The sequence below is a fragment of the Cyanistes caeruleus genome, unplaced genomic scaffold (assembly GCF_971803275.1).
Source record: "Cyanistes caeruleus unplaced genomic scaffold, bCyaCae1.hap1.1 HAP1_SCAFFOLD_99, whole genome shotgun sequence".
In the NCBI taxonomy this organism is placed as follows: domain Eukaryota; kingdom Metazoa; phylum Chordata; class Aves; order Passeriformes; family Paridae; genus Cyanistes; species Cyanistes caeruleus.
The window spans coordinates 82,123-98,603 of NW_028255901.1; the positions used below are offsets into that span (position 1 = coordinate 82,123).

Here is a 16,481-nt window from a genome sequence, read left to right on the forward strand (position 1 = left end):
TCTTCCAGCACCAGTGGCTTCTTTTCCAACCCCAGGTTTGTACCCAAGTCCCAGGTGCTGGTGAGAGGGCAGCAGGTCACCCCATGTGCCACTGGGGCAGCCCCCACATGCCCAGGGATGCTGGGGCCAGGCTCTGGGAGCAGCAGCATCCCCCTGATGAGCTCCATCCATATTCCATAGGAACACCGTCATACAGCCCCCCGGAATGGAACGACTTCGGCTGGTACCATGGCGAGGCAGCGACCGTCTGGTCCCTGGGCATCCTGCTGCACGAGATGGTCTGCGGGGAGCACCCTTTCAGGAGGGGCAGGAACATCAGATGGGGCCAGCTCCCGCTGCCACAACGGCTCTCCCAAGGTGGATCCTCATCTCTGGGCACGGGGGGAACACCAGTGTTGGGAGACAGCAGCGGGCTCGTGAGCATCCCGCTCTGGCAGCTGCTGAGGAGGTGGCACATGTCCTGCTCTCCTGCTCTCCTCCAAAACAAAGAATTGATGGGAAAGTTTAGGCCCAGCTCTGAGCACATCCAGCGTGGCCTGGGCACGGGAATAGTGGGGCAAAGCAGACAGGAGCCTTCTCCAGCTGACCAGTGGTTTGTGGTTTCTCTCCCCAGACTGCCAGATTCTGATCAGGTGGTGTTTATCCCTGAACTCCTTGGACAGGCCCTCATTAGAAGACCTGTCCTGTGATCCCTGGATGCAGGATATTCATCAGCCCTAGAAGAAGGGAGAGAGCCATGGGCACAGTGATGCAGGGACCTGGTAAGTTACAGCTCCACACATGCCCTGGCAATCAGCAGCAAAGAAACCCAGACTTTTTTGTCCTGCCTGTGTCACTGCACTGGGGTCATGGAATGGGAACACACAGCCCTTGTGCTGGAGCTGAGCTGCTCTGCCCAGCACTGGTGGGCACCATCTGAGCTGGTTTTGCTTGTCCTGCTTCACTGACAGCCGGGCCCTGGGCAGAACCCTGACAGCCTGGTGTCACCCCAGGGAAGAAGGAGCCCCTGGAGAAGCTGTACCAGGTGGGGCTGCTGCTGCTGCTGCTGGAGACATGGAGGAACAGCAGCAAGGATGACAACCTCTTCCTGCACCTGGCCAGGGGGAGCTGGCGATGATGGACTTTGATTCTGGCACCTTCTTCAAAGCCAGGCTCCACAGGGAATTTTCAGGTAAGTCCAGACCCAGGGGGATGCTCCCAGATTTGTGCATTGGCCGGGAACCAAAGGTTTCCCCTGTGCTGGGGCAGATGCAACTGATTCCTCAGTGGCTGCCCAGCTGGTTTTTGGCAGGGCTGGGGGTGTGGGCTGGGGTGGTTACGAAATGGGAGTGGGATCCTGGCCCTGCCAACAGCCCCCAGCACCCACCGTGCCCCGGGCTGGGGCTGGGGCAGCCAGCCCGACACAAACAAACCCCCATGGCAGGAGCACAGGTGGGACTCCAGAACCTGAGCACGGCTGCTTTGCTGTGCAGGCAAGGAAGGGCTTGGGCTGCTCCACTCCCCTGCTTTGCTTTGGGATCACCGTGATTTTGGGGGACAGTGCAGGGGGAAAGGGAGAAAGCATGGGCTTCCCTCACCCATGGGTGGGTTTTTTCCCAGAATGTAGGGGTTGGGCCTTCCTCAAGCTCCTGACAGACATAAGATTTTTTACCATTTTTCTTGTTTCCCCTTTTTGTCTGTAACCTATTTTCATTAATTTGTTGTTTGTTTTTCTAAAGGAAGCGTTCCAGGTGGGGTCCAGTCTGGATCAGGAAGTGCTTGGGACCAGCTGTGGCGTGGATGGGCCGTGCCCTTGGAGAAGACTGAGGACATGGTTTGGGACCAGCTTTTCTTGTGGCAGCGGATGGTGTGAGGTGGGTCCTCATCTCCTTGGCATGGCTGGGACAAGAGCTTTTGGGAGATGGCAGCGGGCACAGGAGCATCCCGCTCTGGGCAGCTGCTGAGGGGCTGGATCTGCCGTGGCTGGCTGCAGGCTGGGCACATGTCCTGCCCTCCTGCTCTGCTCCCCAAGGCAGCAGTGATGGGCAGCTTTGGGCCCAGCTCTGAGCACGGCCAGCATGGCCTGGGCACCGCGGCTGGCTGGGACAAGGGGACAGGAGCCTTCAGCTGACGGGCGGTTTCTGCTTTCTCTCCTTGCAGCCGGGCTCTGCGGATGCTGAGGCTGCTCTGGGCTCTGCCAGGGCTCTGCTGGGCTCAGCACCAGGCCGGGATCAGCCAAAGAAGAAACGCTGTGACCTGCAGCAGAGACTTGAGCATTTTGGCAATGCAGCTCAAGTCTGCAGAGTGTCCACCTCCAAGGGAAAACATGACACTCCAAAAAATTAAACTTGTTCCATAACTTCTGAAATGAAATCCATCTGGGATGACCCCAAATGACATTTTTCATCTTGCTCAAGCTGTAGCTCAGCCCTTCTCTGAACAGTTGTGTCCCCACACCTGCCTTTTACTTCCCAACTGCTCCCTCCTTTCCCCCAGTGAGTTCCCAGCCCATCACAGTCTCCATCACACTGCAGCCTTCCTTGATGCCCCTCACCACGAGGAAGGCCAAGCCCCAGTCTCAGGGACTCATCCTGTCAGTGGCTGAAGAGCAGCAATGTCTGTCTGTGCCAGGGGCTCTTGGATGTCTCTGTATCCATGGACAGAAGCTCTGTCCTTGCAAAGGTTTCCATAATATCTTGGTACCCATGAGTATGGAATGAACACAGAGAGTGAAAGTGTCAGTCACGTTGTTTGCACACTCCTTCCTTTCCATCCAAGACACATCCGTGCACACCCCCACGTACAGATATATTAAAAGGAGAGGGATGGATAGAGATTTCCCACAGAGCTCTAACTTTGGCAGAACTCACCTTGTAAGCCATGGCCAGGGCATTTTTTTCCCAGCTCTGTGTCAGTAGGTGTCCAAGAGCTGAAGGGAACAGCATTTAGAAGCAGTTTCAGGATTTCTAGGCAGGAAAGGGAGCTGACAGCCATCCACATAACTCACCATATTTGTCAGGATGGGCTGCTGGTTCTTTAGGAATATGGCACAATGGAGACATGAGACTTGGGATAATCCCAGCTCTCTGTGGATCTGTGCAAAGGTGGAGCAGCAGAAACACCTTGTGTCTTCTTTGGGGACACAAGGTCCAAGGAGCTGGGGTGGCAGAGCGTGACCTGGGCTGGTGGCAGGTGAAGTCCCATTTCATGACATCCCGGAGTGGCACAGGACAAAGCTCCAAGCACCCAAAGCCCCACGGAGGAAGTCCTTGGAGTGCTGCACATCCCATAGGAAAAACTGCATTCCCTCAGTCCATTGGGATTTATCACTTCCATTTGCAACACTTTAGGTCCAAGTTTCAAACCGCAAAATTTTGACACTTAAGACACAGTCATGAAGAACACGTATTTCAATTTCCTATTCCCTTAACTGCAGTGTAAAATATCTTAATATTGGAAAACATCTGTAAAATCTGTAAAGGAAGGCAGCTAATGGATCCTTTCCACTAGCACGTGTACAAACTAAGGAACTAAAATCAAAGCTGAGTTCTCTTTTTCAAAAGATCAGTTACCTCTTTCTTACTCCAGAGTTATAGAAGATTTTTCACTACACATTTGGGGGTAATTTTTATCTTTCATATTTTTTTGTGGGTTTTTTTTTTTGTTTTCTTTTGTTTTTTGTTTTTTGTGGTTTTTTTTTGTTTTGGGGTTTTTTCATGGTTTTGTTTTTTTTTTTTAACAGAAGACATGTCCTAGAAAAGGCATGTCCTTTGCTCCTGGTTCCCGTGTGGAGCAGCTCCCTTCCCGCTGGCTGAGCTGCTCAGGCAGAGCCCGGCAGCTCCTGGCCCTGCAGGGCTGAGGCTTTTCCCTGTTGCTGGGCACAGACTGATGGAGCAGCACTGCTGAACACGGGCACACGCAGAGGGAGCAGAGCAGCTGCCTTTGCCCACCTGAAGCTCCAAGGCCAAACTCTGAGCAGGCACGGCTGCAAGAGACTCACAGGCTCCCTGTTGGCTCTGCTGCCCCACTTGTGCCCGGCCCAGCTCTGCGGGAGGCAGAGGGAGAACAAGGGGCAGCTCCCTCCCAGCCCCAGCCCAGGGACCCCTCCAGCCCCGGGCCTTGGGCCACTGTCAGCACCCGCTGCTCCAGCCACCGCTTCTGCTGGCACTGACAGCAACAACCAAACTGGGGCTGGTCCCCAGGGAGCAGCAGCAGTGCCTGGATCTGATCCCTCAGCCTGGGGCAGCCCCCTGGGGGAACAGAGGGCACAGCAAGAGGGACAAAACCAGGCAGGGGCAGAGACTGGGAAGAGCCAGAGCTGGGAGCAGCAACAGCTGCTTCATTGCACTCCTGGAGAAAGCTCTTGGCTGGCTCAAAGCACTGAAAGGTGTGAAAGGCAGAGAGGAGGCCACACCAAACAATGCTCCTGTTTTCACACCCTCCTGTAGTAAATGGAAATGATTCGTGCTAACTAAAGTGTAACTATTTGGAAAGTTGTTATTATTAGAAGCAATCAAGGGAATTGGTGTTACAAGGCAGATGTACCCCTCTACAGATGTTACATGTTAAAATTAAGATACAGGATATAGTTTTGAGATAAGAAATGCTCTAAGACAAAATCAACCTTGAGATGGATAAAGTTGGAATGACTTTAGGTATAGGGCCTGAAAATTATAAAATATAAGACTAATCAGTGGAGCACAATGCTTACTTACATAACACAACACTTAGTATGCACACACAGCCTGTGAGGTTATCCAGAGGACAACAAGGATGGGTGCAAGCCTTCATCCAAAATACCATCGAAAGAAGACATAAGAACGCCTAGCAACAAGTGAAGCATGCACCATGAAGAATAGTGATGTAAAATTATAGAATCAGAAATTGGAGGAGACTCAGGAGTAACATGAATGAATATATACGAGCATAGAGTATATAAGTTTAGTTTGAATTGCTTTCTTTTGTATAGAAGGTGAGGTGAGAAGCCCTCTCCGTACCTCTGTCAGTTTTGCTCATGCTTTAATCATATATATTGGCAAGCTATATTCATATATATTCATACATATGAATATTGAATAGTGAATTTAGTGAATATGAATATATTCACTAAATGGTACTCTTTTACTAAATTGTATTCCTTCTATATCAAATTGCTCTTCAATCCACTAAATTGTATTCTTGCATTCAATTCACTAAATTGTATCATCTTTTTTCTTGTTATTAAACTGCTGTTAACCCAATAGCCCTAGCTGTCCAAATTTCAATTTCATTTATGACACTGCCCTTGGGTGAGTTACAGCCACAGCGAGAGGGAGGAGGAGATGATCCCACCCATGGCTGCTGCTGGCTCCAGACATTTGCTGAGATAAAGCTGAGCCAGAGCTTCAGCATCTCCCCCAAAATCACAGAATCACAGAATGCCTTGGCTTGGAAGAGACCTTAAAGTTCATCTCATTCCACCACCTGCCATGGGCAGGGACACCTTCCACTATCCCAGGCTGCTCCAAGCCCCATCCAACCTGGCCTTGGACACTTCCAGGGATCCAGGGGCAGCCACAGCTTCTGTGGGCAAGCTCTGATCTCTGCCCAGGTGAGCAGGGACAGGAGCCGAGGGAACGGCTGGAGCTGGGCCAGGGCAGGGCTGGGCTGGAGATGAGCAAAAGCTTCTTCCCCCCCAGGGGGCTGGGGCAGTGCCCAGGCTCCCCAGGGAATGGGCACGGCCCCGAGGCTGCCGCAGCTCCAGGAGCCTTTGGCCAGCGCTGCCAGGGATGCACAGGCTGCGATTGTTGGGGTGTCTGTGCAGGGCCGGGGGCTGCACTCCATGATCCCAATGGGTCCCAGATGCCAGCTCAGCCCCTTGTGCAACTCTCACCCTTGGGCTCAGCCTTTGTGTCCCCTGGAGGCGCTGGCAGAGCTGATGGGGTGGGGCAGGAGCGGGGCAGCCCCAGCGTTCCCCTGGCAGTGCCAGCACAGCCGGGCCAGCAGCCCCAGCGTTCCCCTGGCAGTGACAGCACAGCCGGGCCAGCAGCCCCAGCGTTCCCCTGGCAGTGACAGCACAGCCGGGCCAGCAGCCCCAGCGTTCCCCTGGCAGTGCCAGCACAGCCGGGCCAGCAGCCCCAGCGTTCCCCTGGCAGTGACAGCACAGCCGGGCCAGCAGCCCCAGCGTTCCCCTGGCAGTGACAGCACAGCCGGGCCAGCAGCCCCAGCGTTCCCCTGGCAGTGCCAGCACAGCCGGGCCAGCAGCCCCAGCGTTCCCCTGGCAGTGACAGCACAGCCGGGCCAGCAGCCCCAGCGTTCCCCTGGCAGTGACAGCACAGCCGGGCCAGCAGCCCCAGCGTTCCCTCCCTGGAGACGCTCCAAGGAAAGCGGCCAGAGCCGCGTCCAGTCAGCGGAACTGAGCGGCCACTGAGCACCCCCGGCCTGGGCTGCTGTGGATTCCTCTGCACACAGCTCGGGGAAGGTGCCCTTGGCCACCCCACAGTGCCACAGCCAAGTGTCACACACAGTTACAGAGCTCTGCCCACAGCTGACAGCAGGATTCAATTAAAAAAAAATAAAATTAAAACCACCAAAGAAACAAGATAAAGGGGACTCCTCCCAGCAGATCCTTTCCACCCTTCAGTTGAGACACCTTCATGCACACAAGACCTGGGGCTGTAAAAAACGAGGCTGCATAGGCACACTTGCAGGAAAAACGGGTTTAGGACAGGCTATCAGCAGAACTGTTCTCAGCTGGGTGAAAAAGGCCCCTTTGGCAGCTGCAGGGCCATTGAAAATGCAGACCCTCAGGCCATGGGGGAGAAAAGGGCTCTGAATTCCCCTCCCATGACACACAAACCCTGCTCCCAGGCTGCTCCCCACACTGGATTCTACTGGAGGACTGTGGAAAGCTGAGAGTTGGCTCTGGCTTCTTCATGTTCGTGTCCTAAAGCTGCCTGGGAGAAGAAATTTAGGGTCAACTCCACTGGCACAATCCCTCCTGGCCCAGGGCACAGCCCCAGGAAGGTCTTTGCTCCTCCCTCGGCCCTCCCTGAGGAGGCTGGCAGGGCTCGCAGGTTTATGGCATTTGTCCTTGCTGCCCCTCACATCCCACTGCCCCACAAAGAGCCCCGAGCCACCCGTGAGGGACAGGCCCTGCTGGGCCAGGCCTGGGCTCAGGGCTTGGCCTTTCTGCTTCCTCCAACCCAGCCAGGGCTGGCTCAGCATTGCAGTTCCTGTGCTGTGCCCCAAGCTCGCTCGGGCCCTGCTGGAAAGGGACCTGAGGTACCTCCATCCCCTCGGGCAGTGCATGGGAGAAAACAACAAACTTCTCAGGAGGATGGGAACAAACTTTCAGCTGCAAACTTTAGAGAATGAGGTCCTCGGAAAATCATAAATCTGCATGCAATTAGAGGAAATCACTTTACTAAGCACAGACTGAGCCAACTCGTCCAACCCATCCAACTTCAAGCTATCCAGATTTTGAAAACTGGAAGTCAGGAGAAAAGAGAGGGACAGAGATCCACAGTCAGCCTTGGATCCAGCGCCATCTCAGCTGCTGTGAGCTCCAGGGCTGTGGCACATGTCAGTGTCACACCCGTGTCACAGCCTCACCTGCTCTGCTCCCTCTCCCAGCTGGGGTTTTTGGGGTGCCAGGGGCTTGGCAGCCACTTTGGGGCTGGAGCAGAGGCTGCAGTGGCTGGGCTGGGGCAGTGACCGCCCCACACAGGCAGAACTTGCTCTGCCCCCAAACACACCCTGGAGATGTCTGGGGCCATTCATCATTTCTCTGCTCTCCAGCGCTGAGGCAACGCACTCTGGCTACAGCTCTGAGCTCGTGCCCATGGCAACCAGCCCTGGCAATGGGGCTCCATGGAGCTGCTCTCAGGAACACCCCAAGAGCTGGGGAGTACCCCAAAACCTCCTTAGAAATGTGAGATACCTTAAAATCTCTTTGGGAACATCCAAATATCCAAAACTCACTAACGGGTTTCCCCTCCATTCATCATCCCCAAACTTTGGCTGTCTCATTGCAGATCCAACCCCACCTCCCCAATCCCAACCCCAACCCATCCCATCCCTGCTGGACATCAAGACCCCCTTCCCAAGTCCTATTTCCCCCATTTCACACCTCCCAAACTCCATCCCACCCATCCTGCCCCACCCAATGCCCATCTCACCCCTCCTGATCTGCATCCCACTTCACCCAATCCCCTTCCAACCCCATTCCACCTGATGCCTTCAGAAGGCTGACCTAGAACAGAGGCAAGACAGAGTTAAGAATGAAGTTTATTAAAAGAATTTAAATACACCTTGGGCAGTACAAGAGCCAGGCCTACACCCAAGATGGACCAAAAATGGTCAGAAAAATGGACAAGTCTCACATTTTCAGAAGTTTAGGTCCATCTGGATATTGCAATCTGTTCACTGTCCAATTACAGCTTCAGATGAGGAAGTCCCATCCTTCTTGTTTTCTCTCTTCAGTCCACCCTTGTTCATGCTTCTGGGCCTGAAACTTCTAACGACTGTCCTTGGTATCAAGCTAGAAAAGGAATTGTTTTGTCTACCTACTCTGTGAAGAGAGCTCACTAACACTTAATAGGAAGTTCCAAACTGTAAACCCAGGCAGTGCAGAATATGAAAGATGAAAGCTAAAACTTAAGGCAACACACCCTGAGGGGCTGTAGAATCCAGGAATTCTGGGTGGGAATGAGTAGAATTCAGTGGCATTGAGTGCTTTTGAGGTGACAGATTGAACCCTCTCATCTCTTTGAGTGACAAGAAATGAAGAAAACTACAACAGATAGCACCACAATCCCCAAGTCCTCCCAAGTATCTCTTTTAATCCCAGATTCCCTTAAAGCACTAGTAGAAAGTGAGGCTGTAGATGCCTTTGATGAATTTGCAGACTTTTACCCCAATTTTGTCTGTTTTAAAGGGATGAAAATGAATCAAAAGATAGAACCAAAATAAAATGGCCACCAGCCCAGTGTGTTCCCAACACAGATCACTGGGAACGTGGGTCATCAGGGCTCTGCCCAACGTGGGTCCTCTGATGGGGGATGGAGCTGGGGCAGTGCACAAAGCTCTTCCTGCACTTGGGGCACTCGCAGGGCTTCCCTTACCGGTGCCTCTGTTGGTGTTGGGTCAATGCAGAGCTCCTGGAGAAGCTCTTCCCACACTGGGGACACTCGTAGGGCCTCTCCCCAGTGTGGATGCGCCGGTGGTTGATGAGGTTGGAGTTGTGCTTGAAGCCCTTCCTGCAGTCGGGGCAGCGGAAGGGCCTCTCATCCGTGTGAATCCGCTGGTGCACGAGGAGAGTGGAGCTGGTCTGAAAGCTCTTCCCACACTCAGGACACTCATAGGGCCTCTCCCCAGTGTGGATCATCTGATGGATGATCAGCTGGGACCTCCATCTGAAGGTCATCTCACATTCCCCACACTCATAGGGACGTTCCCCAGTGTGGATCCTCTGGTGGAGGATCAGGCTGTTGCTGTGGCTGAAGCTCTTCCCACATTCCCCACACTCAAAGGGCCTCTCCCCAGTGTGGATGCGCCGGTGGTTGATGAGGTGGGAGTTGTGCTTGAAGCCCTCCCCACAGTCAGGGCAGCGGAAGGGCCTCTCATCCGTGTGAATCCGCTGGTGTACAAGGAGAGTGGAGCTCCTCTGAAACCTCTTCCCACACTCGGGACACTCATAGGGCCTCTCCCCAGTGTGGATGCGCTGGTGATGGATGAGTTGGGAATTGCAGCTGACGCCCTTCCCACATTGCCCACACTTGTAGGGCCATTCCCCAGTGTGGATCATCTGGTGGCGGATCAGGGTTTTCGTCTGGCTGAAGCTCTTCCCACACTCCAAGCACTTGTAGGGCTTCTCCCCATCCTGAAGCTGCTCATGGACCACCAGCTCAGAGCCCTGGCTGGATCTCTGCCTGCCTTCCCGGCACAGGGTGGGTCTTTCCTCCTCAGAGCACCCTGGGATGGGTTTGGAGCCCCTCCTCCTGTGGGATCTCCAGAGCTTTTCCTCCCCATTGGATTCCTGCACTGTGGTACCGCTGAAAACGGCCTCTTCCACGAGGTTCTGCCGTGGGGATTTGTCCTCCCTGGTCTCCATCCTCAGCTCCTGGTCTGGGGGAGGAAGGACAAGGAGAGGATGGGATTTGCCTCCGTGCCAGAGGGAAGGGGAAGGAGATCCCCCCAGTGCGTCCCCGGCAGGACGGCGTCGGCAGCGGGGTTGTCCTGCAGCCGGGGGCCAGGCAGGGCTGGGAGATGGAGCAGGAGAGAGGGGGAAAGGGGCACTGACTTCCTCCTCACCTGCCTGGGTGTCCTGGGGCATCTTCCTCTTCCTCACAGCCGCCTTCTCCATCTGGCCAAGGTCTGGGAATGGGAAATCCTGGTTTGGGGAAAAATACAGTTCATGGGCACGCTGGGTTAGGGGGCTCCCCCTGTGCAAGTTCATCTCTAGAAGTCACCAAGCCTCTGGAGTCTATAAAAACCTCCCAAACACCAAGATTCAGCCCTGAAAATGTTTCCCAGGAGTTCCCCATCTCTGGTCTCTCCCATTTGGTGTTCAGAGTTTCCCCCCTGTCCCAGCTGCCGGGGGTCACGCTTGTACTGGGGGTTCCCCTGTCTGCTCAGTCCCTGCCCTCCCCAGGCTGCTGGGAGTGCCAGGAATCCGAAAAGTTCCCCCTGTTTCCATCTCCCCACTTAAGGATGGTGAGACCCCCCCAATGTCCCCCCAAGTAGGATTTTCCGCTCAGCTTTGGAGTTCCACATTCTCCAAACATCCCTGCCCGCAAAACAAACCCAACCCAGGGACCCCCCCAGGATATCTGAGCAAAGCTCCCACTCCCCCATCACCTGTGGGACGGTGGGTGATGATCCCACAGGAGGGGGCTATGAATTCAAGGAGTGCTCGACCTTGTGGTTCCTTCTCCTTTCCCTGATCCTTTGTCCTTCCTCTTCCTCCCTCTCCTCCCCTTCCATCCTTTGTACTCCTCTTCCTCCCTAACGCCAGCTCCTTCTCCTACTTCCATCCTTTCTCTCTCTCCTTCTTCATCCCTCCTCTTCCATCCCTCCTCCTCCTCCCCCAGGAGCAGTGACACCCTCGGTGCCCCGTTCCCAAACCCCTCACAGCCCACGGCAGGAGCGGGGATGGAGCCGGGACAGGTCGGGATGGGCAGCGCGGGGCTCTCCGCTGCTCCCACCCGCTGGGGACGGGGGGAACCCGGCCCGGGGAAAAGGAGAGGGAAACTGGGAAAATTGGGGGCTGCAGATCCAACCTGGGGCTGGCTGGGGACCCTGGCTGGGGACTGCCAGCCCTTGGGGCTCCTCTGGGGAGATGTGGGAGGGGGGAACACAGAGAGGGCTGGGGGATCCCAGGAGTGGCAGCACTGGCAGGGACTGGTTTGGACTGGGGTAACTGGAACCTTACTGGGACAACTGGGAATGACTGGGAATGAGCACAAGCATACTGAGGGCAGCTGGGATATACTGGGAGTGTCTGTGACCATCCTGGGAACAGCTGGAACCACAGTGGGAGAAACGGGGAGTGAGTGGGACCCTGCTGAGATGGACTGGGACTATTCCAGGGACAACTGGGATCACACTGGTAGGAACTGGGAAGAATTGCAACTATTCTGGGATCACACTCAACTGGGATCATACTGGGATCACAGTGGGAGCAGCTGGGCCCCTGCTGGCTGAGACTGGGATCCCACTGAGGGTGACTGGAATCATACTGGGATTGACTGGGAGTGGCTGGGAACAACTGGAATCATGCTGAGAGCAACTGGGAGGAGCTGGGAATGACTGGGAGCGTGCTGGGGCTGACTGGGATATACTGGGAGAGACAGGGAGTCCCAGGGATCCCACTGGAGGCTACTGGGGTCACACTGGCACTGCCAGGGAGCAACTGGGGGCCACTGGCCTCATACTGGGAGTGACTGGGATTAGACTGGGAGTGACTGGGATCAGACTGGGAGTTACTGGGATCAGACTGGGAATGTGAAGGAAACTCAAAAATTGGGGAAAAAAAGCAGGATAAATTCAAGGAAAATAGAAGGGAAAATTCAGGGGAAAACCAGAAAAATATCAGGGTAAAATCCCAAAAAAAACAGGGAAAAATCAGAAAAAAATTGGGAAAAATTTGGGAAATACAGGGGTAAATTTGACAAAAAATTGGGGAAAACTAGGAAAAATTGGGGGGAAAAAAAGAGAAAACTCAAGGAAAAAAGGGAAAAATGGGGGAAAAATCAGGAAAAGAAAGTGGAAAAAATCTGGGAAAAATCAGAAAAAATCAGAAAAAATCAGAAAAAATGGGGAAAAAATCAGAAAAATAGGAAAAGAAGGAAAAATCATGAAAAACCAGGGAAAATTGGAAAGAATATTGGAGAAATAAGGAAAAAAACTGGGAAAGAACTTGGAAAAATTGGGGAAAATCCAGAAAAGAAAGAGGAATAAAATCTAGAAAGTAATAGGAAAAAAACCAGGAAAAATCAGGTAAAAACTAGGGAAATTTGAGAAGAAATTGGGAAAAAGCTAGAAACGATTTGGGAAAGGAAGAGAGAAGAATCAGGAAAAAATGGGAAATACATGAAAAAAATTGTGAAAAATTGTGAGAAATCAGGGAAAATATCAGGAAAAGAAAGCTGAAAAGACCCTGGGAAAAATCAGGAAAAATCAGGAAAAAATTAGGAAAAATGTTGGAAAAATGAAGGAAAACCCAGAAATATTTGAGAAAAAATTGCAAAAAAATAAGGAAAATAATTGGGAAAAAATCAGAGAAAAAATGTGGGAAAAAAAAAATCAGTGTAAAATCAGGGAAACAAACAGGAAAAGGATAAAAAAATCTGGAAAAATCAGAAAAAAATAAGGAAAAAAACCAGGAAAGAATTGGGGAAAACCAGAAAGATTAGGGAAAGGAAAAGTGAAAAATCAGGGGAAAAAAATGGGATTAAAACAGGAAAAAGCACAAAAATCAAGGAAAAGCTTAAGAAAAAAAATGGGAAAAGATTGAAAAAAAATCAGAAAAATAAAAAAATAATGAAAAAGAAATCATAAAAAAAAATCAGGAAAATAGTCAGGAAAAATCAGGGAATAATGGGGAAAATCTAGAAAAATATTGAGCAAATATTGGGTAAAATCGAGAAAAGAGAGGGAAGAAACCTGGAAAAAATCAGGAAAAACCAGTAAAACAATTAAGAAATACAGAGAAAAATCAGGGACAAATTATGAAAAAAACTGGGGAATAACCAGCAAGATGCTGCAAAAAGAAGAGGGAAAAATCAGGAAAAAGAGGGGGAAAATCAAGAAAAAAATTTAGGAAAAAATTTGGGAAAAAACGGAAAAATCAGGAAAAGAAAGAGGAAGAAGACTGAGAAAAAAAAAGTGAAAAATCAATGAAAAAAATAAATAAAAACTGAGGATAAGAGAGTGGGGAAAAAACTGGAAAAATGGGGGGAAAATTGGGGAAAAAAATGGGAAAATCAGGGGAAAAAATCGGGAAAAAATGGGAAAAGACAGAAAAATTTAAGAAAAATTTAAGAAAAAGTTGTGGAAAGGAAAAAATTTTGGGAATAGGGAAAAATCAGGGAAAAAAAGTCAGGAAAAAAATGGGGAAAAAACTGGGAAAAATTCAGGGAAAAATGACGGAAAAATCAGGAAAATTAAGAAAAAAAAAGAAAAAGAGAGAAAAAAATTGGGGAAAATAATGGGGAAAATCAGGAAAAAAAACTGGATGAAATCCCCCTATCCCATTTTTCCATGGAATTTTGGGAATTGCCTACCTGGGAGGTCGTAGAAGAATTTCCAGACCTGGGAATCCGGGGAGTGGGGAAAGGTGGAATTGCGGATGAACTGGTCAAGATTTTTGGGAAGGTTGATGGCCTGCTCCTCTTCCAGCTTCCAGAATGTTCAGATGAATCACATGCCTCTTTCTGGCTGGAAATCATGGGGAAATCATGGAAAAATCACAGGAAAGCTATGATTCAAATTCATGGAGTTTTGCCCCCAAAGCACCCTTTTTTCCCACCAAAATTTCTATTTATCCCCCAAATTTCAATTTTTGAGATAATTAAATGGCGAAGATAATGTGAAATGGGGAAAAATAAGATAGAAATTGAGAAAGAATGGGGAAAAGTTGGGGAAAATTAGAAAAATATGGGGGAAAAGTGAGAAAAATGGGAGGAAAAATGGAGCAAAATAGAGGAAAATGGGGAAAAATGGGGAAAAAATAGGGAAAAAATGGGATAAAAATAGGAAAAATTTGAGGAAAATGAGATGGAAATGGAGTTAAAATTGGGAAAAATGGGAGAAAGAAAGGGAAGAAAATTAGGATAAAATTGTGGAAAAATGAGATAAAACCAGGACAAAAATGGGGGGGGGGGAATAAGGAAAACTGGGATAAAAATGGGAATAAAAATGGTAAAGACGAGGCAAAAATGGGGGAAAAATGGTAGAAATTGGGGAAAATAGGAGTAAACATGGGGAAAAAACTGGGAGGAAATGGAGCAAAAATAGGGTAAAATGGGGAAATAATAGACTAAAAAGGAAAAAAAAAATGGGAAAAATAGGAAAACATGGGGAACGATTTGAGGAAAAATGGAGGAAAAACAAGAAAAAAATCAGAAAAACTGGGAAAAAATGAGGACAAATGAGATAAAAAAAGGGAAATTGAGGGAAAAAGGAAAAAAAAGGGGGAAAATTGGGGAAAAATAAAAAATAGGATAAAAATTGGGAAAATTGTTATGAAAATGGGATAAAATTAGAAAAAAATAGAGCAAAAATGGGATAAAACTGTGGAAAATGGGATAAAATGGAGACAAATTGTACCCTAATAGGGAATGACTGGGAGTGATTTGGATTATCATGGGGCGCAGAGGAAACTGGAGCCACACCGGGGGAGCAACTGGGCAATGCTGGGAGCAGCCACTGCCGGCACCGGGAGCCCCGAACCCCTTTCCCAGCCATGCCGGACCCGCATCCCCCCGGCCCCTTTGCCGGGGCTCTGCCGCCACCGCCACCGGGACCCCCCAAAAACACCTCCCGGGGACCCCCGGGGTGCCCCCGAGGGGCATCTGCGGCTCGGCTCTGGAGCCCTGCCATCCCCAAACATCCCCCCCAAAAACCCCAAAGCCAGGGAGCCCCGGGGGATTTGGGGCGAGCTCCCCCTCCCCGGGCACCTGCGGGATGGGGGGCGATGGTCCCGAAGGAGCTGCAGATGCAGAGAGCGGGGAGCGCAGGTGGAGCCTCCTCTGCCTGCTCCTCCTCTTCCTCCTCCTGCCCCTCCTCTTCCTCCTCCTCTGTCCCTCCTCTTCCTCCTCCTCTGTCCCTCCTCTGTCCCTGGGCGTGGTTCGGAGCCCTCGGGTGAGGGGGGCCGGGCCGGGACACGATGGGAAAGGGCTGGGTCCCCCCCAAACCGAGCTGGGGGCAGCGGAGCTTTGGGGGAACAATGGGAACGGGGCGGGACAGGGGAACAGGGGGAGGTGGGAGCACTGAGGGTCCCCCAGTTCACCCCAGGAGCCCCAAGCCCCGTCCCAGCCCCCCCAGTTCCCCCCGCAGCCCCGGCTGAGGGGGGCTCAGCCCAGGAGCCGCCGTCGTTCGGGGCTCCCCCGAGTGCAGGAACGGGAGAGTTCCCGGCTCGGGGAGGCCCCAGCACAGGAGGGGATCTTGTCCCTCTTCCAGCGCCTTTCAGGGCCTTCAGGCCCCTCTCAAGAGGAGTTTTTCTCTTTTTCAGGTTTTTTTGGGGGGGATCCCACCACTACAGGGGTGTTTTTCCTCCCCATTTTAGGGTGTTTGTGCGGCCACAGCCCCACAAGCCCCTTTGGAGGGGGGATCATGACGGCTTTAAGTGACATTTTTAGGGGTGCCCCCACCCCAAGCCCCTGTAGGGGATGTTTTGTCCCCCAGGGTGGATTTTGGGGGTTCTCTCTACCATGGCCGCTTTAAGGGCCCCCGGTGTTGTCGGGTCCCACTGTAACTCCTCTTAAAAGGGCAACACCGCTCCCGTTGGTTCCGGCAGTGGAGCCCGGGAGGGGTTGGGGGTCCCGGGAGGGGTTTGGGGGTACCTGGGTGATGCCGATGAAGGCGATGGGGTCCCTATGCTGGGTATAAACCTTCGTGAGGGTTTCCTGGGGATTTTCAGAAGTTCTCGGTGTTTTTGGGGCCATGGTGGTTTTTGGGGGGTTCCCAAGGGGGTTTACAGGGGTCCTGATGGGGGAATTTGGGCGATCCCGGGAGTGGAATTTGGGATCTCAAGGCTGTTTTGGGGAACCTGCTGGTGATGGAGATGGGGACCCCATGCCAGGTATGAACCTTCTCAATGTCTGTATGGGGTTTTGCGGTTTTGGGGAGTTTTTGGAGCATCCAGGGCTGTGTTTGGGATCCCGGGGAGGTTGGGGTGTCCCGGGGGATTTGGGGGTTCTCGGCAGGTTTGGGGGTACCTGGGCAATGCAGGTGGCAGTGCTGGGGATCCCATGCCGGGTTTGAACCTTCTCACTGCGCACGGGCAGCGTCAGCGTGTT

At 52.0% G+C, this 16,481-nt stretch overlaps 2 protein-coding genes across 2 annotated transcripts in view; both read left to right on the forward strand.

Annotated features, from left to right (window-relative positions):
* The window catches only part of LOC147646404 (olfactory receptor 14I1-like), a 186,438-nt gene that overhangs the window by 47,672 nt on the left and 122,285 nt on the right, over positions 1 to 16,481 (forward strand). The gene's annotated exons all lie outside the window — the stretch shown is intronic.
* LOC147646405 (olfactory receptor 14I1-like) overlaps positions 1 to 16,481 on the forward strand; it is a 142,156-nt gene that overhangs the window by 47,667 nt on the left and 78,008 nt on the right. The gene's annotated exons all lie outside the window — the stretch shown is intronic.